Source organism: Pinus tabuliformis, chromosome 4_1 (assembly GCF_031772625.1).
Source record: "Pinus tabuliformis cultivar Carrire ecotype Pingquan chromosome 4_1, CPIR1, whole genome shotgun sequence".
NCBI lineage: Eukaryota > Viridiplantae > Streptophyta > Pinopsida > Pinales > Pinaceae > Pinus > Pinus tabuliformis.
Window position 1 is genome coordinate 84,539,753 of NC_142303.1, and position 22,949 is coordinate 84,562,701.

A 22,949-nucleotide genomic window follows, 5' to 3' on the forward strand; every position below is an offset into this window, starting at 1 on the left:
GCTTTCGGTTTCTCTCACTCTTGGATCTCCTGGATAAAATCCATTATTGAAACTCCTTTTTACTCTATCCTTGTCAATGGCTCTCCCTCCCGCCCCTTTAAAGACTCAAGAGGCCCGAGGCAAGGGGAACCCCTCTCCCCCTTCATGTATATCATTGCAGCTGAAGCATTGGGCAGACAAATAAAAGTTGCCTCCCTTAGTGGTCTCATTCAAGGGCTGAAAGTTTCTCCAACTGCCCCCCCTTGTTTCCCACCCGAAATTTGTTGATGATAATCTCCTCTTTGGAAAACCTACTCTCCGTGAAGCTTGTCATCTTATTTCCATCCTTGAAATATTTCAACTAGCCTCTGCCACGGTTGTCAACGGTAATAAATATGACATTTTCTTGTTCAAAACTCACAGGGGAGTCTAGTCTCACCTAGCCAAACTCTTAGGCTTCCGAGTTGGTGCTTTGCCTAGAACTTACTTGGGGATTCCTCTAGTCACCAACTCCCTTAGAGCTTCTTGTTAGAAAGACCTTCTGGCTCACCTAGAGCGCAAGCTCTCAAGCTAGACCTTCAAACTCCTGAACTCTATGAGACGAATCACCTTACTCAAATCCGTCATGCAAGCCCTCCCAATCTACCAAATCTCGGCTCTTCTAGCCCCCATAGCATTTAAAAGGACCTAGTGACCATCTTTTGCAAGCTCTTATGGTTAGGCGCTTGGATAGGCAGAAAACGGTCCCTAGTTGCCTGACACAAGCTATGCAAGCCTAAAATTCATGGAGGTCTAGACTTGAAATATATTAGACTTTATCGCAGGTGCTTGGAACTAAGATCTAGTGGCAATGGCTCCAAGGAGGATAAGAAAAATGGAAAACGTTGTGGACTCACAAATATGGTCAATACTGTATTCAGGATCCTCTATCGGATCCTCAATCCCTACCAATGGGATCTTCCATTTGGACCTTGCCCAAGGAAAGCATGCATCTAATCCAAACGCATGGATGTTGGGATGTTTGGAACAGAGGTAGAGATATTTTTTTGGAGGAAGCATGGATTTAATATCCCAAGTTGGTGCTTTTAGAAAATCTCAGGGAAATTCAAGCCTTTTCTACCAATATATGGGCGGTTTATGTCAGAGACTTTTGGATTGTTTCCAACCCCTCCTCCAAATGGAGGGAATGGAAAACATCGGCTCATTGGCCCAACCACGATCCTCCCCTCCCTTAGGACGAGCTATTCCACTGTCTTCAACAACACCGCATTTTATCCTATGATGACCCAGATAAACTTCGATGGGGCTACCGATCTAGTGGCATTTTTTCTCTAAAGGAAACCTACACCATTCTCTCTACCAATGACATGCCTGACCCTGATCCTCTGTGGAAACGAATTTGGTACTCAAGGATTTGGCCTAAAGTTGCATTCTTCCTTTGGTTGATTGCACATGGCAAGCTCCTAACTTGGAACAGGATCAGAAAGAAAGGATTCAAAGGTCCATCTCGTTGAACCCTCTGTATGACAAAAGAAGAGATGAAAAATCATCTCTTGAACTTCTGCTCCGTAGTGGTAGACATTTGGAAGCTTGTTGAAAATATTTTTGGTGCTTAGGATTGATCAACCAACAACCTAAAGGAATCTCTAGAGCTATGGCGACGGAGCCTGTTCCAAAATCCCATAGTCATCAGAGCTTACCGCCTATCCCAGAGATTTACTTTATGGAACCTATGGAAAGCCAAGAATAAAGCAGTGTTCCACTCAGACCCTATTCCACTCAAGAATAAAGAGTTGACGTCTGGAATATATTTGTGAGCGGATTCATGCCTATTTACCCTCCTTTGACTACATAATCATGAAACTCATCAGGAGGAAAGGAAACCAAGCAGTTGACAAGTTATCTAACTCGGGTTACGATCACAACAACCAAGAGATTCTCTTTAACTAACCACCTCCACATCACTCATCGACGATGGACGAGCTCAGCCACATCATTGATAGAGAAAAAGCCTCCTAGATGGGGGTGTTGACAAGGTTAGCCACCCATCACGTGACGGATGCCAAGTGTAAAGAATTTAAGGCGAGGGATGACATGGCAGTAGCCACTCCACCACGCCATATTAAATAGGCATACGTTTGCATGTGCGAACATTTCGGTCCTTCTGGTCTGCATTTTCTCTAACGTGATGACACCATTCCTCGTTTGGCTATATCCCATTGGTGATAATTGCCCCCGGTTGCGAAATGATCTTCTGTGTCTTACGCCTCTCTCCTTGCTCACATCCTCCTCGACGTCTGCTCTAGGGTGGTGGTATGTTTGGTCCGCCATAGGCATGCCTCGACCGTCGCCCTCTCGCTTGTTCTAACTACCCAAGAAACTTTCCTTCTTTGGGTACCTTTGGTGGACACTCCTTCGTTGGTTTTGGTCGACTCCCTTCTTAATTTCCATCTACTCCCGTTGTTCTCCGCCTTCAACGCTTTGGGGATATTTTTGGATTGACTAGTGCCGAATCTATGATTCTTGCCTTCGCAATTCTGGGCATGTAAGTGGTGCTGTTATTCTTGGGGCAGTGAATCTGGGTTTAGGGTGCCGATGATCTCTGGGCTTCCTCGCATTCTGGCTCTTGTTTATTGGGGACTTTGGTCTTAGATCTCCCCTCGTTGTTCCGCTTCGTCTCGGGTCCTGGATTCCTATTCTCTTTCAAACTCGTCTCAGGTGCTTGCTTCTTTCTGCTCGACCCTCTCTCCATGGGCCTCTATCCCCTCTGGCCCGATATGGCTATTCTTGGGTGGAAAATTCAGGGTGGTGGGGCTCTTGGCGTTGGTTCTCGTTTTATCTGTGGTTTGCGGTCGGTCTTGGTCGATTATGGGTGGTTGGTGGTATATCTGGGGGAATCCCTCCTCTCCGGTTCTGTAGGTCCCTTTTTCACTCCACAATGAAGTCTTGTCCCCTCTCCTCATGCCTAATTGTTGTGGCAAAGCTAGAAAGTGCTAACCCCCCCGGGCTAGGTCTCGAGGTGATGTTGTTGTTGTTCAAGAATGAAACTCTAGGTGGGGAGCAAGGGGGTCTAGTTGGGGAGTTGTAGCTAGTCTGTGGCCTCTAGGGCGGCTCCCGTCATGAAATGATCTCGTAGCTCAGTCGGGATGCAGTTGTAGATTTGAACATGGGTGGGACGCTTTGGAAGTTTTTCTGGTCTAATTTCTCTAAAATCAGGAATAATTTATTGAAATCACAAACGTGTTTTTCAAGGTGTTGAATCCATATATACAATAAAAAAACTACTTTAAATAACACAAATCAAAATTTCACCTTAAATTTTTCTGCCAAAAATTTAAAAAATCACACTAAAAACAACTCTAATTATAATTAAAATAAATAAAAAATAATAACAAACTAAAAAACGTTGTGCACATATATTTCCCCATAATCATTATTTAAATATCCAAAACATACTCCAAAGTCTTAAAAACTAAACTCATAATTTTAGAACCTGAAATTCATCCCTAATGTCCACATCAAATTCATCATGGCCACCATCGTATCCTTTTTTTTCGCCCTTTTCATGATTCTCTCTTTTATGTAAAGCAATTTGCCTGACGTCCTGCCATGACGTCATTCAACACCGCGTGTGTTAATATCCTCCAAAATAATTCCCTCTACTCCTTTGATTGGTCTCCACCCATTTGCCTAGTGTTTTTCATACACGTGTTTAACGTATTCAGCAGGGTGGGCCCATGCCCTTTGAATATCGACCACAGACCTCCACCTCGACGCCATTCTGCTCAGCATTCATGGAATTTGACGGCCAAACTGTCCGTCACGGTACTGACCGTCAAATACAATGGAAAATATTTTCCTTTATTGTACAATTTAATTTATGAAATATGTATTTAAATTTTTTTAATTAGCATGTTATTAAAGTAAGTTAGACACGAAAAGAATTAAAAGAAAAGAATTGTTTTTAGTGTGATTTTTTGGATTTTCTGGTGTTATTTAAATTGGATTTTTGGCTCTTTATATGGATTCAACACTGTGAAAAACCTCTAGGGCAATTTTTTTTAATTAGCATGTTATTAAAGTAAGTTAGACACGAATGTTTAAAAAATTTAAAAGAAAGGAGTTGTTTTTAGTGTGATTTTTTGGATTTCCTGGTGTTATTTAAATTGGATTTTTCACTGTATATATGGGTTCAACACTGTGAAAAACCCCTAGGACACTTCTATTGTGTAGGGTACCCATAAACTTGTGATTTCAATAGGGCACTTCTATTGCAGGGGTTACCCATAAGCTTGCGATTTCAATAAATTCTTGTATTACACAGGAAAAGCTTCCAAAAAATCTCACTAAAGACAACTAATAAAAGAAAAGTGTAGTCTAAAGATCATAAAAATTAGCCACAAAAATAATGGAAAAAAATATGACAAAATGTGGTAGAAATTTTTTAATAAGATTTTGGGTGCCCAAAAATTCTTGATTGCGCTGAACCTATTTCCACCATAAAAAACGATTCACACTTCAACATTCTGATATTTTAAATTTTCTTTTACCAAATTCCACAAAAAAAATTTGTGGTATCCATGGACAACGCCAGAAAAAACTTGTATGTGAAAGTGAAATTTGGAAATATGAAAATGTGTTAATTAAAGTCAACGATTTCATGGATTTGGATGAGCAACCTTAAGTCAATTGCTGATTCTCTAAATATTCGGAAATCATACAGACAAAAGCACGGTCAACAAATTGACCGTGCCCATGTCCATCCCCAACTATTCGAGGAATCCACAATCGACTTAAAGTCGGCGGATTTCAGGGGATTTGGACGTGGGCTCAGGGGATTTGGACGTGGGGTTTGACCGAGAGACTTCACTTTTGTATTAATAGAAGGAACCTTCCTCTGAAATCTCGAAAATATGGCGGTCAAAGTGTTTGAATACTCCTGGTAACTGTTGATACTCTCTGCCACCGTATGAATCGAGCCTGAAACTGCTGCATTCATCATAACCAGGAAACTTCTGCTTAATATCCAGGCATTTTCCTTCCAATTTACAGTCAGTTGTGGGTTGAGGAGCTGAAGCTTCAAGGGACATGCCTGTGTCCTTGTCTCCATCAAACACGGTTACAAGCCGCCCCTTGTTGCTATTATTACTCAGAGTTGGTCTCCAATGGCGTCTGTGTTCCCACTGGCTGTGCGGGAGTTTTTTAGACAGTTGGGATTTCTTCGCTGGCTTTGTAGTTCTCAATCTTTTCTAATTGGGTGCTTTTGAATTTTGATTTTGTGCCTCATCTGCAGCCACCATTCATCAGTAAGTGGCCGCTGCCAAAGTGAGCATAGAATTGCCACTTCCACAGTTCAAAATCAATATCTGAAGCTACCCAAGAATCCATAAAATTGATATAGTTTTGAACGTTCTGAATTATTTATATTTGGGTTCATTTGAAAATCTATAATGGTGAAGTTCTCCACAAGATGAGAGTGAGGACTCTGATGTTGCTTCTCCACAGAAGAAACGCCCAACACGGATGTTGCTTCTCCACAGAAGAAACGCCCAACACGAGCCCCAAGCTTTTCCAGGAAAGCAGGTGAATTTAGTTTCCCTTTCTCTATATATTCTTTTCTTTTGAACTATTCACTTTTCAAAACAACCTCAAACAAACCTTGTTGTTATAGGTTATTTCTTGATGATGATGGTTCACTGAGACCAAACTTTGGTCTATCGGACCTAAAGAAACAAATTATTTAGTTTGATTTAAGATTTTATTCCTATGCTCAAAAATCTTGGAGAGAAACCTCCCGATCTCACTATAATTTTGACATCGTAAAAGGCTAGGAAGGTCAGTGTTGCGACAAAGATTATGAAACTAAGATCTAATGTGGTTGTATGCGGGGCACTCTAAGAGGAAGTGGTTTTCATCCTCAATGTTCCTATTCTCACAGAGATGGCACATCCTTTCCATCCATGGAGTTGCAATAGATTTTTCTCGTGAAAAGTGATTGGATATCTGTGTAACTCATCTAGGTGTAAATTACTCGGCTAGTGTATTGTTTAATTTTTATGGGGAGGAGTTGAGAGTAGGAGCCAATTTATAATTACAATATTTTAGTGTTTAAATCTTATGAGCAAGGATTGAAGGTGAGAGTCAATTTTGGTGGTTACACTATCTTAAAGTTCAAATCCCATTGGGAGTGGTTAGGAACCAATTGTGCTGGTTACACTATCTTAAGTGGTGTTCTGGCTCGATTAAGTCTCACACATCTTGGTGATAGCATACCACTGTTGGGAAAATCATTCTTCCATCCAACATGTGAGCTACCCCTTGCGTAAGCATAAAGTAGTAAGAGGGGAAAATCTTCATTATGCATCTAATCACATTCCCACTACATTTAAATAACTAGTTATTAATGAAGAAGAACTCATCTCTCTGTAACATAGTAAGATACCAAAGAGGGTTTAATTAATAATTATTACATAGTTTCATTCTAGTATATTAAAAGTATATTATATAAATAGGTATAGTACATGCATTTTCATTTAATATACATTGTCCTTCAGAGAAATGGTAGAGAAGAGTTTTGATATCAAAATTTCTTGTTTTCAATTTCTACTTAACTATTTGATTAAATGTTTTTTTACATGGTGAGATAAGGAAACAATATGAAAATATATTTGAACTTTAAATGAAATAGACTTATTACAAAAGTATCAATCCATATTAGATTGAACTTTTCTGAATTGTTTGTTGATAAGACTATAATCACCTTAATTATGTTCACCTACATTTAGGTGGCCATACCCAAACTCATCTCCAGTTCATATATAAGACATATAACATAGTTCATCACATGATTTCATGGCTAGTTGCACCCCACTAAGTAAATATAAACCTCCAATTAGCCATTATTACGGTCACATGACATATCTTCCACTACTAGCGCTAATTGCAATAATTAGTCTTTGATAGTCATGCTACCCACGTTCTGGGAACTAAGTTGTTCTATGGCTCATAAATGATGAAGGAATTGATTAAATGATGTGATGGGTGCATATAGACCAATTTCAAGCTCCCATCTTATGATTATCTGTTCCTTTGGCCTTCCTTGAGTCTCATGAAACACATAAACTCCTATGACTAAATGACTTGTTGCAAGTTGCATATGCTGCTTATTAGAAAATAGAATCAATGAACAAAGAACTTAGAAGGAGAGACGAAGTTGATTGAGGAAATGGCCTCTCAACAAGGCAATATGGGAGAATGCGGCAAGACTTAAGGTTTGTTCTTGGAGATACTTCAAAAATTTCCGTGAAAGGTTGATGAGATGGCTAGAAAGGTTGATGAAATATCTGTTAAGGTTGATGAGATGTCTGAGAGGATTGAAAGAATAGAGGAAGACGTGAGGGACCTCTCTATGGTGAAAGATAAAACAATTGAGTAAGTTGAGAAGTTGGAAGAAGGTCTAAATGACCTTCCCACGATGAAGGATGAACTTGTGATATTAAAGAAGGTTGTTGGACAGGGTTTGTTTGCCAATCCAGTCCACGTGAAGATCAAGGGGTCGGAATCATTAGATGGTGCGATAAATGTGAAGGTACTTGGAAAAATTGTCTAGGACATGGAGCATTACTTGGATTGTTTGGGGATCACTTTTGAGGAAGGGAAGATAAAGGATTTTGTGTTGTTCTTAAAAAAGGACGCAAATATGTGTTGGAGAAGGAGAGAAAAAAGATTCCCCTTGGGAACATTGTTGATGATATTACCACATGGGAAAGGATGAATGAGGCATTGATGACACACTTTGGTTCATAAGATGAAACTTGGGATGAAAGTTCGCACTTTGGTCCACAAGATGAAACTTTGGATGCAAGTTCGAAGGTGAAGTATATTAAGTAGAATGAGAGTATATAGGCATTCATACGAGAGTATTCAAGTTTAATTTTGGAGATATCGAATATGGAAGAGAGGGACAAGTTGTTCAACTATGTGAGTGTGTTACAACCTTGGGCTTAGACTAAAATAAATAGGTAGAAGCTTCAAGCCCTTGAAGAAGTGATCGTAGTTAAAAACAAACTTCTTGATTACCATGCAAGCAAGGTGGAAGGGAAGGAGAAGCAGGGCAAGAAGAAAAATAAGAGGTTTGACAAGGGGAAAGAGAAGTCTTCGAAGGAGGATGGATTGAAGACAGGTGGACATTCGAAGGGAAAGAAATAGATAGTATGTTGGTTTTGTGATGGTGAACACATGGTGAAGAACTATCCATTAAGGTAGAAGGTCATTACATTGATGCAAACCGAAGAGAAATAAAGAGAACAAGATTCTCATGTTGGAGTTATGCAGGTTTTGAGAGTTGCTATCATGAAGGAAGCTACTCCGAAACATGATTCAGAAAGGGATAAGTTGAAATTCATAGCGCTGGATGTTGGTGGGAAAGCATTGATGGATATGCTAGATAGTAGGGATTCTCATAAATTCATGTAGGAAGAGGATTCTAGGTGATCCAGGTGGCTTTGGAAAACCTCAAAAATGAAAGTCCCTTGATCTCAATGAAACCTTAAGAGTATAGTTGACGTGACAACCACACAGGAAAACATTTTCCAATAGAAAAAAGTGACCATGAACGCAATAAAAGGGCTCCACGTGGCCCATTGGAAGGGTGCCAAGTGGTGAAGTGAAAAAGAGTTGCGTGGCCAAGCCGGATTTTCCAAAATTTATAAGAGGAGGGCTGAGGTCCCGGTGGGATTCTGTCGACTGAACTGCAACTCGCTAGTGCTTCACATTACCATTGGACCATCTGTTGCAATTTGATAAGTGGTCGACCTAGGTTAATTTTAAGATTGATGGAAAACAGATTAGGGAGACCACCAGAATCCACCCAGGTGGATGGATCATGATTTCGGAAAGCGATAGAGTATTAACAGTTATTATAACTGAAACTTGTGTGATAAATTAAAACGGTTACGGGCAGTGATTTAACTCGTCAGATAGGTTATGGCAGTTGGTTTATCAACGAGCCTTGGGTGGGAAATATAGCCATTGGAATTTTTTACATATGGTCAATGATATTATAACAATTGGTGGATTTTTGGTAGCAAATAGTTTGTTGTGACCATTAAACGGTGCGGTGCCATTTCAAAATCCACATTTAAATTTTCAAACAGCGACAATCACCAAATATGGTGGTCAGGAAACAGTTAAAATGACTAGCAGTTCCGAGGTGTTGGTGATGGAAACAGTGAGTCTGCGGTGGGAATTTATAACAATCGGTTACGACCACTCAACGGTTTGCAGTTTTTATTATTTGGCAGGTTTAATGCAAACAAACAAGTATTAATATGGATGGGTGGTTATAAAATATTTATTATAAAAATATGTAGTCAAGCGGGGGTTGCAACCTGGGCCACCCGTCGGTCAATGTTCCAAGTTTAGAATGCCAACCAACAACTCTTGGCAGTGGGATTTGTTATGTCCACCCACACGCCTAGACATAATCATACTCCATTCGGCCGGAACTAGGTAGAGAAGACTGGAGGCGAATGCAGACCACAAGGCCAAATATTGTTTTTAAAAAATATTAATGATAAGGGTCCCGTAGGGTAAAACCTATGATCCATCACTATCGAGTGGTCTACACAAAGTTGTGGGACCAGATCCCTCGGCATAAGATTTGTGATACACCACCAACAATTTATTTAAATTAGTATGCAAAGTCGAAACCAAGTGGAGCTGCGAGGGCCAAGGAGTGGAACGATGAAGTTGTGGAACCATGACGACATAACATTGAAGCACCTAGGAATTAGGAGGGATGAGGATCATGACTCATACATGAGGATATTAGAAGAAGAAGGAATTGATCAATGGATTGAGAAGTTGATTCAAGAAGAGAATATCTATTCAGAGAGATTTTTGGACCAGGATGATGTTTTGGAGACAGTCATACCAAACCATGACGATCCTATCTTGATGGAAATGTTGGAGAAAAATGGGGGTAGGTTATCCTATGCATGTTAGATAAATTATGTTGTTAAGAAGTATGAAGGATTCATTCTGGACACGGGTGGATTTTTCTTGTTGATGAGGAGATATGGCATTATGATAAGGAGTGGGAAGCCATGCTACTTCCCCACCCCACCGTCTTTCTTAGTAGTTAGAGGAGATGGGCTTGCCATCAATTACTCAGGATGGTGAGACCCCTTGGAGGTGAAGTGTTGTTGAAGGGAACTTCATGATGAGCAGAGTTGGAGGATTCCTTAGAGGATGAAAACGTGACAAGGTGTTGGAGAAACAACCGATGAAGGAATGAGGATGTGCATTCACATGGGTTGGACACGACAGTTGGATTATTTACCCAACTAGTCTGAGCCATGGGGGCATGCAATGTTGATAGGCATGTTGAAATTATGTTGGAGTATGGCAGCATAGTTCACATAGATGTGTTGGAGTTATGTTGGAGTATGAAAGTGGGTGTTCACGGGAGTTGGAGACTTGAGAGATCTTCCTACATGAAGTCATTGGCCTTTATGGAGGTTCATGGAGAAGTGAAGAGTTCATGTAGCAAGGATGAGGGGATATGGATGCTTCTTCCATGGTGTTCGAGCCAATGACACTTTGTGATGGATTGGACTTGGCAAAGAAGTTTGTTGAGTGGCACGCCATCAAGGATGGAAATTGTTTTAGATTGGGGGAGAATGTTAGGCCCTTAGGCTTGAGCGCACACAAAGGTGCACCCTAAGGTGATCTTCACGACCCATGTCGACTTGAATTTTCAAAAAATGAAGGCTTATGCAAGTTCGGTGGAATGAAATGCTCACACGAAGACAAGCACACCCATTGAACGACATGAAGGCACGACAATGTGCCTAGCAGACCAAGGCATTGGGAAATACGTCATGTGCACAACAAAAACGTTTCCAAAGGAATGAGGGAAAGCATGCCAAAAGCTAGCATGCACAACATGACACGAGGTGACTTGGAGACTTGGGTGATGACGTGCGGAATAAGTAACGACTTGCAATGGTGTAGGGCGATTTGACACACGAAGGGGTCATGCGAAGGGTGTCCCACCCACATGACGAGGTTGGTTTTACCCACATTGAAGTTGAGTGGAAAACAAGTCAAGTTGTCTTAAACGTTGGATGGGTTGGCTCAACAAAGAGTCGTGCCCCTTGGCATGGGAAAGACTTCTATAAATAGAAGATCAAAAAAGCAAGGAAGGCATCAACAAAACTTAACCAAGACAAGGGGAAAGCAAGGAATAAAAGTCGAACTATAGTAAGGAAACAGACAAAGTCGCAGACAAGGGAAGACGATGTTACATCCCTATAATACTAGTGTAGCCCCTTATTGTTAATGTTAGTGTAGCCCCCTTATTTTTATTGTTGTACCCATGTAGTCCCCATATTTTTATTATTGTTCCCTATAGAAGCCCACTATTGTTATTGTTTTTCCCTTACATTATTAGTGTTATGTAGGCTCTTATTATATTGTGACCCCTTAGACTTCTATATATAGAAAGGAGGTCTTGTCATTTGTATCATCCAAGAATTGTTAATTTGTGTAATGTAAAGGAGGTTGCCCCCTTGAAAAGGCTAATTTTTAAGTCGTTGATCTATCTCTTCTTCTATTTTGTGAGCTGGTTGCATAACACTTGGTATCAGAGATTTGGATTCTAGGGTTTTGCTTCTTCAAATAGGTAATCTTGGAATTTTCGCTATAAATTTTTTTTCTACGAATATTCAAAAGCTAAAATTTCAACCACGTGGAACTGCAATATTGGTGAACCTCGTGTACGAATTTTCGATCTTGTCTCACTACATTTTCGGATATATGATCCGTGGAAGTTAGGGTTTTTGGAGGCTCTAGAATTCCATCTCAAACAGGTGACCTAGGGAAAATAATCATAACTTTCTCTCCAAGCACCGGATTTGAATTTAGTAAAAAGTGACTAGAAGAGGATGCAATTTAGTATTTTGGGTATCATTTTCAAGTTCGAATGTCAAAACAGTTACATATGGCACTTTGTACATGTTAACTCTATTGAACCAATCTATAATTAGGTCATTGTGGGAGACTGGCCATAACTCTTTCTTGAAGAATCCAATCTTGGTCTTAATTGTGGAGTTAGAAAGAAGACTCATAAGGCTACTAATTTCAGATCTTGAAGTTTTGAAATTATAGAGATACAATAGCTTCAATATCGAGCTCCTAAAAAGCAAGAAAAATGTGTGTATTCTTTAAATTTTGCATAACTTTTGTTTGAAAATTCAGTTTGAAGTTATTCAAATGGAATAGTGAAGCATAGATATCGTTGTTTGATTTCAAAATGTTTCGTAACAAAAAAATGGACGCACCTAGTAAGCATCTAGAAAGCTCCTCTATGACACATGAAGAAGAGGAAGAAATGCATCATGGTATATCAAAATTGTGAGATCAAGTACAACAAATTTCACTCTTACAAAGGATAACCAAAAATGAATTGGAAAATAAGACGGATGGTTTGAAATCCGACATGGAAGAAACGATGAATGTCAAGATGAAAGGTTTGAAGGATGGTTTTAAAACATATTTGAAAAGGGACCTAGAAGGTTTGAAGGAAGGTTTGACAAAATTGCTACAAGAAATGTTTCCTAGTAGTGACAAGGTACTCCATGAAAATCATGATGAGGATAAAAGGAATACAAATTATGATTTTAGAGACTAACATAGTGGTTTAAAGACTAGCCACATTCCAAAGATCGATATGAGGAATTTTGATTGCAAGGATTCGGTGACATGGATACTACAGATGGAGCAATTCTTTGATCTACATGATGTGTCAAACACACAAAAGGTACGCATTGCAGATTTATATTTAGAAAAAAATTAGTTTGTATGGTGTCGATGACTTTTTTCTTGTAAAAAACTTGTCACTTGGTCAATTTTTATGGAGGAAATGATATTACATTATGAGAATACAAAAAGAAACACCTTTTTTATCCAATTGATAAATCTCAAACTAAAGGGTTCAATGGCGGAGCACATTGAGGACTTCCACAAATTGAATATAAGGGTAAATGATATTCCATAGAAGCATATGATTGATTTCTTCATAGGGACTTTAAAGGATAACATCCAACATGATGTTTGCCTTTGGGAACCTGATTCATTAGAGAAGGCATTCAGGGTGGCAAGAAATTTAGTTGAAAGCAAAATTATAGCAACAAGGAAGTCTACCTATCACAACTAAAAAGATGTAAGTGTTGCTGCTCCTAGCCTGCCACAACTTACAAGGTTGACACCACAAAAATTGGAAGAAAAAAGAGAAAAAGGGCTTTGTTACAGTTGTGATAGCAAATACACTAAAGGTCAAAAGTGTGTGAGGAGAAGTTATTGTACATATATTGTGAAGAGGGGGAAGAAAAGGAACAAGAAACATCAAAAGAAGAGGATATACACCAGGAGCCAACCCCGGAGAATGAAGAAATGAATCCGACCATATCTTGTAATGCATTGGTAGGAATTACCACTCAAACTTTCAAGATAGAAGGACATATCAAGAAGAAAAAGGTGTTGATTGATTCAGGTAGTACCCATAATTTTATTCATTGTAAGATAGCCAAGGAATTGAATTGATTTCTATATCTAGCACCAGAGTGTCAAGTGATGGTTGCAAATGGAGGAACTATAAATTGCTCATGAAATTGCCATAATATCAAGCTAACCATGGGGGAATATGTATTTTATATTCCAATGCTTTCCATTCCAATGGGTGGTGCTGATGTTGTACTAGGAGTCCAATGGTTAAAATCTTTGGGTATGATAGCTTTTAATTTTCAAGAACTTTTCTTGAAATTTTTATGGGAAGGAAAGGAAACTGAATTAAGGGGTATCGCAGGGAAACCAGGAAAGATAATTAGCTCTAATGGAATGACAAAGCTTCTAAAAAAGAACAACAAGGCGTAGTTGCACAATTATGCTCACTAGAGGTTCAAACATCGAAATCATCTATTTCTCGAGATCTGCAAAAGGAGTTGGAAAATCATTCTAAGGTATTTGAGATTCTATAAGACCTCCCACCTATTCATGATCATGATCATGCAATTCATTTGATTACAGGAAGTGTTCCTCCAAACATCAGTCCTTACAGATATCCCTATGCCCAAAAGAGTGGAATTGAATGTATGGTTGCAGAATGTTAGAGGTTGGTATAATTCAACATAGTCAAAGTTGTTTCTTTGCTCCAGTAGTATTGGTGCACCAGAAGGATGGATCATGACACATGTGTCTAGATTATAGGGAGCTCAACAAGCTCACTATTAAAGATAAATTTCCCCATTCCCGTCATTGATGAATTGTTGGATGAATTACATTGAGCAATTTACTTCACCAAGTTGGATCTTCATTTGGGATATCATCAAATTAGAATGAAGACTGGAGACATTTTGAAAACAACATTTAGAACTCATGAGGGTTATTATGAATTTTTGGTCATGCCTTTTGGCCTTGCCAATGCACCTTCCATGTTTCAAGGTTTGATGAATTCCATTTTCAAACCCTTCCATAGAAAATTTGTGTTAGTATTTTTGATGATATACTAATCTACAACAAGTCTTGGAAGGATCATTAACATGTTGACAGGGTGCTCAAATTGTTGGAGGAGAAACAATTATATGCAAAAAACTCCAAATGTTTCTTTGGAGTTCAGGAGGTGGAATACTTAGGTCATATTGTATCTCATGAGGCTGTTAAGGTAGACCCTAATAAAATTAAAGCCATTAAATAATGGAAAATCCCCACAACCATAAAGCATCTTCGAGAATTTCTCAAGTTGACAGGGTATTATCGCAAGTTTGTTAAGAATTATGGGAGAAACACGTCTAACAACATTACTAAAGAAAGATGCATTTTCTTGGACCACGGAAGCAACTAAGGCCTTTGAACATCTTAAAGAAGTAATGTGCCAAGAATGGTCTTAGCTATTCCAGACTTCACAAAAACCTTTATTGTGGAATGTGATGCCTCATGAAATGGAATTGGTGTTGTTTAATGCATGAAGGAAGACCCATTTCTTTTGAAAGTCGTCCACTCAAAGGAAAGTATTTACACAAACCTATTTATGAGAAGGAAATGTTGTCAATACTACATGTACTAAAGAAATAGAGACCTTACCTAATGGGATGACACTTCAAGGTAAAAACATATCATGATAGTCTTAAATACTTTTTGGAACAAATATTATCTTCATAAGAGAAACAAAAATGGGTCACAAAGATGTTAGGTTTGGACTTGAAATCATCTACAAAAAATGGAAGCAAAATGTTGTTGCAGATGCACTCTCAAGAAAGGATGAGGATGTGGAAGCATTACTTTGTGCCATTTCTATTATCCAATGAGATTGGATAACTGAAGCAAGGGATGAATGGAAGAATGATGAAGAAGTGTGGACACTCATTCAAAATTTGTAGCAAGATCTTAGTACATCTGATACATTTAGTTGGAAAAATGATTCATTATGGTACAAACATTTCTTATATCTTTGTAAAAATTCCCAAATCAAACAAAAAGTTCTTTTGGAATTGCACACCTCCCCCTTAGGAGGGCACTCGGGATTTTTTAAAACTTATCACAGGGTCAAGAAGGAATTTTTTTGGGATGGCCTTATATATGATATTCAAAAGTTTGTGGCAGAATGTTTGGTTTGACAACAAAATAAATTTGAGACAATTAAGACCCCAAGTCTGGTACAACCTTTAGCCATTCCAAGTCAATATTGGGAGGAGGTCTCAATGGATTTTATCACAATTTTACCGAAGTCTGAAGGAAATAGTGTCATCATGGTAGTAGTTGATAGACTTACCAAGTATGCATACTTTTGTGCATTATCTCATCCATTTAAATCTAGTACAGTTTCTATTGCATTTATGGAAACAATTCAAAAGCTACATGGAAACCCACAGATAATTGTAAGCGACAGAGGTCCCATTTTCACTGGAAATTTTTGGACAAAACTATTTTCTTGTCTAGGTACTCAATTAGCTCATAGCTCATCTTATCATCCTCAATCTAATGAGAAAACTGAGATAGTTTACAAATGTTTGGAAGGATATCTTCGTTGATTTCTATCTAATAAATAAATGCAATGGGTCAAGTGGTTACCTCTGGTTGAATGGTGGTTTAACACTTCCTTCCATACTGCAGCAAAAATGACCCCATTTATGGCACTTTCTGGATATCATACACCGTCCATTACATCACCTTTAAGAGAAAATTCTAAGGTTCAAGCAATGGAAGATCACATTGAGCATCAACAACAGGTTCACCAACACTTAAAGGATAACCTCACTTTGGCATAGAATCGAATGAAACAACAGGCCGATCAACATCGCAACGAAATAAGTTTTGATGCAAACGACTAGGTATTTTTACGATTACAACCATGCACACAAATGTCCCTTAAACAAGCTAAGAAGGATAACAAATTATCCCAAAAGTATTATGGTCCTTACAAGTTGTTGCACAAGATTGATACAATGGCATACAAATTGGAGCTTTCGGCATTTTCCCGAGTACACCCAGTTTTCCATGTTTCATGCTTAAAGAAGGTAATAGGTGACAAGCTCCCAGTTCAAACAATATTGCTTGAGCTTGATGAGGAAGGAAATATCATATTGGAATCTGAAGCAGTCATGGAAACAAGAACGCGGCAACTACGAAATCAATCAATTTCAGAGTATCTCATCGAGTGGAAGAACTTATTCGCTAAAGATTCCACATGGGAGGATGGAATTTTATACAGAAGCATCCATAACTAGTCAAGCATTGAGGACAACATTTTTTTGAAGGAGAGTGGCATGTTAGGTTCCTATAATACTAGTGTAGCCCCTTATTGTTAATGTTAGTGTATCCCCCTTATTGTTACTGTTGTGCCCATGTAGTCCCCATATTGTTATTATTGTGCCCCATAGAAGCCCATGATTGTTATTGTCCTTACATTATTAGTGTTATGTATAGCCCCCTTATTGTTACTGTTGTGCCCATGTAGTCCCCATATTGTTATTATTGTGCCCCATAGAAGCCCACGATTGTTATTGTCCTTACATTATTAGTGTTATGTAGGCTCTGATTAGACTCCTATATATAGAAAGGAGGACTTGTCATTTGTATCATCCAAGAATTTTTCATTTGTGTAATCTAAATGATTTTTCCCCCTCGAAGAGGTTAATTTTTAAGTCATTGATCTATCTCTTTTTCTATTTTGTGAGTTGGTTGCATAACCAATGAGTTGTGGCTCACTCATCCAAGCCAAAGAAACGTGGAATTTCTAGTTCTATGGCCAAGTTAGACTTTGTGCAAGTTTCTAGTTTTGTGTAAAGGAGTAAAACTCTGCCAAGAGTTGCGCACAATCATGTTTTGTTTTTGGTTTATGGTTGAGTTGCAAGCCTAAGGCTATGCATAGACTTTTGTAAAGAGTTATATTGAGGGTGTTGTGGTAGCAAACCTTAAGGGTTTGACCCAATTGCACCTGTTGTATATTTGAAGTTGTACAAAAATCAAAGTTTAATAAAAGAGGGGAATTTATTGTTGGGAGTTCCCCCTCCCCTATTATAAAATAAGTTTTGTACATGTTCATATTGAAGTGTTGCATTTTTATTTTATGTTGAAGAATATTGTTGGTTTATGTTTATGTTCATTTGATGAATGAAGCAAAACAAAAATTAGCTAAGTATTGAAGAAGTAAACTAATGAAAAGCTATTGCGTTGAGCTTGGATAATATACTAATTGAGCTAGTAGAATTATCAAGTTCATTAAATTGTGCATAGGCTAGAGGCATAGTTCGGGTGTGAGTAAGTCTAAGTTGGTCAAGTCATTAAAACAAAATCACGTCGTTGTTGCACGCCCAGACGACGCAGGAACCTTAAGGTCAAACGACGCCCTATGGAGTCATGACACATGGCATCTCAATATTTAACACATCCTCAATTATAATGGTTAGAGATGGTTAGGATTTTTAAATTCCCTAACTCCGAATTAAGATTAGAGTTTTAGACCCTCTAAAATTGCCTTGGAAATACACACATAATTAGTTCTATATGAATAAACAATGAAAATTAACATGACTTGGTACTATGATGATCAAAACATAAATTAACTTGTTAAAACCATAACTTTCATATATATATTCTAATTAAACATTTTCTAAAATACTAAAAATCTCCACATAAATTACAGATTAATGATAGTCAACGATTTCATGGATTTGGACGTGGAGTTTCACCTGGAGGGTTGACCGGGTAACTATTAGATACTCAACCTCTGCGTCTATCGAGACTGAAACTTTGCTTACTCACACGCGTCTCCATAAGACCGTTGCATTCATCATAACCGAGAAACTTCTACCTAATATCCATGCATCTTCTCGCAATTTACAGTCAGTTGTGGGTTGAGGAGCTGAAGTTTCTAGGAAGATGCATGTGTCCTTGTCTCAACCAAACACTGTTACAAACCGCCACCTGCTGCTGTTATTTCTCAAAGTTGGCCTCCAATGGTGTCTGTTTTCCTTCTGGCTTTTTCGTAGATTTATTAAGACAAATGGGATTTCTTCATTGGTTTTGCAGTTCATTAATATTTTCTAATGGGGTGCTTTTGAATTTCGGGTTTGTGCCTCATCCACAACCACCATTCATTAATAAGTGACCCTGCGAAGTTGAGAACTTGGCTGGCTAGTAAGCATAGAATTTCCCCTTCCCTAGTTCAAAATAAAAAATCTGAAACTACCCAATAATTCATATAATTGGTAGTCCTTTGAACATTCTGACTTATTATATTTGGATTCCTCTAAAAATCTATGGTGGTGAAGCTCTTTGAGTTCAAAAAAAAAAATGCCCCCATTACGAGATTTACATACTGACTCTGATGTTGCTTCTCCACAGGAGAAATGCCCCACACAACTCCCCAACTTTGCCAAGAAGCAAGGGAATTTTTTTCCCTTTCTTTTTATATTCTTTTCATTTAATCTAACTCTGTAGTATACTGAGAAATTATTATTTCAGAAGAGGAAAATGATAGAGGGTTTGTTTGAGAATTTCATTTTGACAATAGCCTTTGGATTTTGTTGTTGCAGTATAAATAGCTTATGCTATCAGGATCCATAACTTGCAGAAAGTTTTAAATTCTATGATTCGACGCATGGTAACCAAGTTCATGATGTTTTTGGAGAACTCATAAGGAATCAGAAGGCGGGTGCACTCCATTTTAAGCCAATAAAATCGATGGACTATTGGAATCTCGATAAACAACCATGTTGAACTACTAACTTTTCCAAATAGCCTGAAGCGATCCTAGTTATTATAGATTATTTCTTTGATTTTAGAAGGTGATTCATAAATTATTATTAAAAAGTTGCAATAGATTTTTTTGGGAAAGTGATTGGATATATGTATTTATTGGTTTATCTATGAGATATGGGTTTGTGTGATGTTTAATTTTCATATGATACAGTTGAGATTAGAACCAATTTGCAGATATATTATTTTAATGTTTAAATTTTATGGAGAGGGATTGAAAGTGAGAGTCAATTTTGGTGGTTACACTATCTTAATGTTAAAATCTCATATTTCATGAGAGATTGAAAGCAGAAACTAGTTGTGGTGGTTACATTATTCTAAGGGGTGTCCAGGCTAAATTGAGTATCACACAATCATCGTAGTAGCACTAGACTAATAAGGCATAAAAAAATCTTCCATATGCATATAATCACATTCCCACTACAATTAAATAACCAGTTATTAATGAAGAATTGCTCATCTCTATGTAACATAGTAAATTATCAAATAGGGTTTTAATTAATAGTTATTATATAGTTTGACTCTAGTCTATTAAATAATATATTATATAAATAGGTATAATACATACATTTCTATTAGTCCTAAAGATGAGCTCAATTGGTCAGGTCTTGTTGCTAAAGCACCTTGCCATTGGGAGGTCACAGGTTCAATTCTCCTCAATGCCCTTGGGGTTAGGCTCTGATCAATTTGGCTAGGGTGTGTGGTCCGTTCAGGTGGACCTACCTTGATTTTGTGCAAATAAATAAATAAATAAAATATATGTTTGTCCATTTAATATATATATATATATATATATATATATATATATATATATATATATATATATATATATATATATATATTTGTTCTTCAAAGTAGTGGTAGAGAAGAGTTTTGATATCAAAATTTCTTGTTTTCAATTTGTAATTTGTTTATTTGATCAAATGTTTTTTACATTGTGAGTTAAGGAAACAATATGAAGGGATATTTGAAACTTCAACGAAATAGGTGCATTATAAAATTATGACCATCTTCAATTGATTTTTTTTAGTTATTTGTTGATAAGACTATTATCACCTTAATTTTATTCACCTGTATTTAGGTGGTCATATCCAAACACATCTCGAGTTCATGTATAAGCCATATAATGCAGTCCATCACATGATTTCATGGCTAGTTGCACCTCTCTAAGTAATTTAAACATGTTAGCCATTATTGGGGTCATATCACATGTCTTCCATTACTTGTGCTAATTTCAATAATAAGTCTTTGTTAGCCATGCAACCCCTATAAATCTAGAAACTGAGTTGCTTTATGGCTCATAAATGACCAAGGGCCTACTTAAATGATGTGATGGGTGCATTTATACCAATTTCAATCTCTCATCTCATGAATATCTAATCCTTTGGCCTTCCTCAAGTCTCATCAAGCAAATGGATTCCCATGTCTAAATCATGAGAGTTCACATGGAAAGCTAGACTTTCAAGATGAGGCTTCATTTTTTTCCTAAAAATGGAGCCATGGGGATGCATTAAGAAGAAGGAATTCAAAACAAAGTTATGCTTAATATACAAAACCATTAAAAGTGAAAATCGTGAGCCAGAAATTGCCAAAAATAGGTGCAAAACTATCCGAAAAAAGAAGAACAATCACAGGTGCTCTGGCCCCATTGCAACCCCTCAGGGAACATGGGCTTCTACTCTATTGTTGCACCCAGTGCAACAAATCACACATGGGGATAGTTGTGTAAAGAATATAACACATAACCGATAGCATCTTAGGTGATTATTGCATGAGTGTTACCATAAGTATCTCTTCCACCTTTGTTAATCTATCATATGCCCTCGTTATCCTAGACTAGTTTTTGGAAGCCCCCTTTGATTGTTAGTTGGTTGTTTGTTGGAGCTTTTGGAACTTTTAGGGTCTACTCTATATGAAATTGTGACTCATTGGTCTTAGGTAGAAAATTTCTTTCATTTAAACACATCTTTCACTGTGGTTATTAGTGCACTCACCACTCTTATAGGCAGTAAGGGTTTCCTCATAAGATAGAGAAATTACTAATCATCAAGTAGTGGTTGTTCACACCGGGCAACACATTTGTAGTTTCTTATCAAATAAAATTCAAAGGAGCTTGAAACCTTGGAGAGTGAAGTCATGGATGAAAATATCCTTATTACTTTCAAATCTCCTTTGATCAAACCTTTGGACCTTTTACTTATACATGTGGGTGAAACTTCATTATGTGATCATTTTTCCTTTTTGAATAGTTCTCATAGAATATTAGGCATAAACAGGTCATCTAGTTTGAGAGGATCTGTTCATTCTTTCACCATTGTGTTATGAGGATTCACTATCGGCACCTTTATACCACCAGTTAGTGGGATAGCTACTCCCATCTCTCTACCTCATAAATAAAGTGTTCCTATTTTGGGGAGTCCTAATGCTCACGTCTTTTCCTTCCACTAGTTTACCTATATTTAGCATGCCTAATACTACCACACGGTTTTCTACATCACGATTCATTTTCAATGGGGAAAAAACCTTAGTTTCAGTATCAATAGTGAGTGTTATAGGCCATTTTTCCACATATGCTCAAACGACCTGAAAAATAGATCAATCGACATCCTTAAACACCTTGTCATTATCCCTTTGCAAAGCCCTAACCATCACTTCTCCAAAAAGTTTGAGTTTCTGGGTGTATATGCTCATAAACCATGGTTTTAGCCCCAACGCACCCTACATTCTTGTCCACCTGCAATGGTTTCAAGTTTCATAACTGAGCATCTGCATTGATCAACACATGTTTCTCTACTCTACAGGTGCGTTGATTCTAGAATTTCAGGAATATTAAAAAATATTTTTGAATGTTCTCCTTCCATAAGCCTCTAACATGGTTTTAACCATTTACCATGGATAGAGATATTGAATTCCTATCTGATCTTACTCTAGTGGTATTATCTCTTATCCCTATAGCTTATCTTCCCTTATCTATATTGGTGAATATCTTTGAGGTCATAATATAAATTTTTGAATTATTTATATCTGGATTCATCTGAAAATATATAGTGGTGAAGCTCTTTGAGGTAAAAAAAATACCACATTACAATATTTATAGACTGACCTTGATGTTGCTTCTCCATAGGAGAAACACCCAACACAACTCCCCCACTTTGACAGGGAAGCAAGAGAATTTTTTTTCCCTTCTTTTTATATTCTTTTGTTTTAATCTAGCTCTGTAGTATATTGAAAAATTGTTGTTTTGGAAGAGGAAAATGATGGAGGGTTTGTTTGAGGATTACATTTTGAAATAGGCTTTGGATTTTGTTGTTGTTCTATAAATAGCTTATGCTATCACGATCCAGAACTTGCGGAAATTTTTATAGCCTCTGATTCGACGATTGGTCCTAAGTTCATGATGTTTTTGGAGAGCTTACAAGGAATCAGAAGGCGGGTGCACTCAATTGTTATGCCAATAAAATCGGTGGACTATTGGAATCTCGATAAACAACCATGTTGAACTACTCACTCTTCTAAATAGCCTGAAGAAATCCTGGTTATTATAGGCTATTTGTTTGATTTTACAAGGTGATTCATAAATTATTATTAAAAGGTTGCAATAGATTTTTTTGGGAAAGTGATTGGATATATGTAATTATTGGTTTATCCATGAG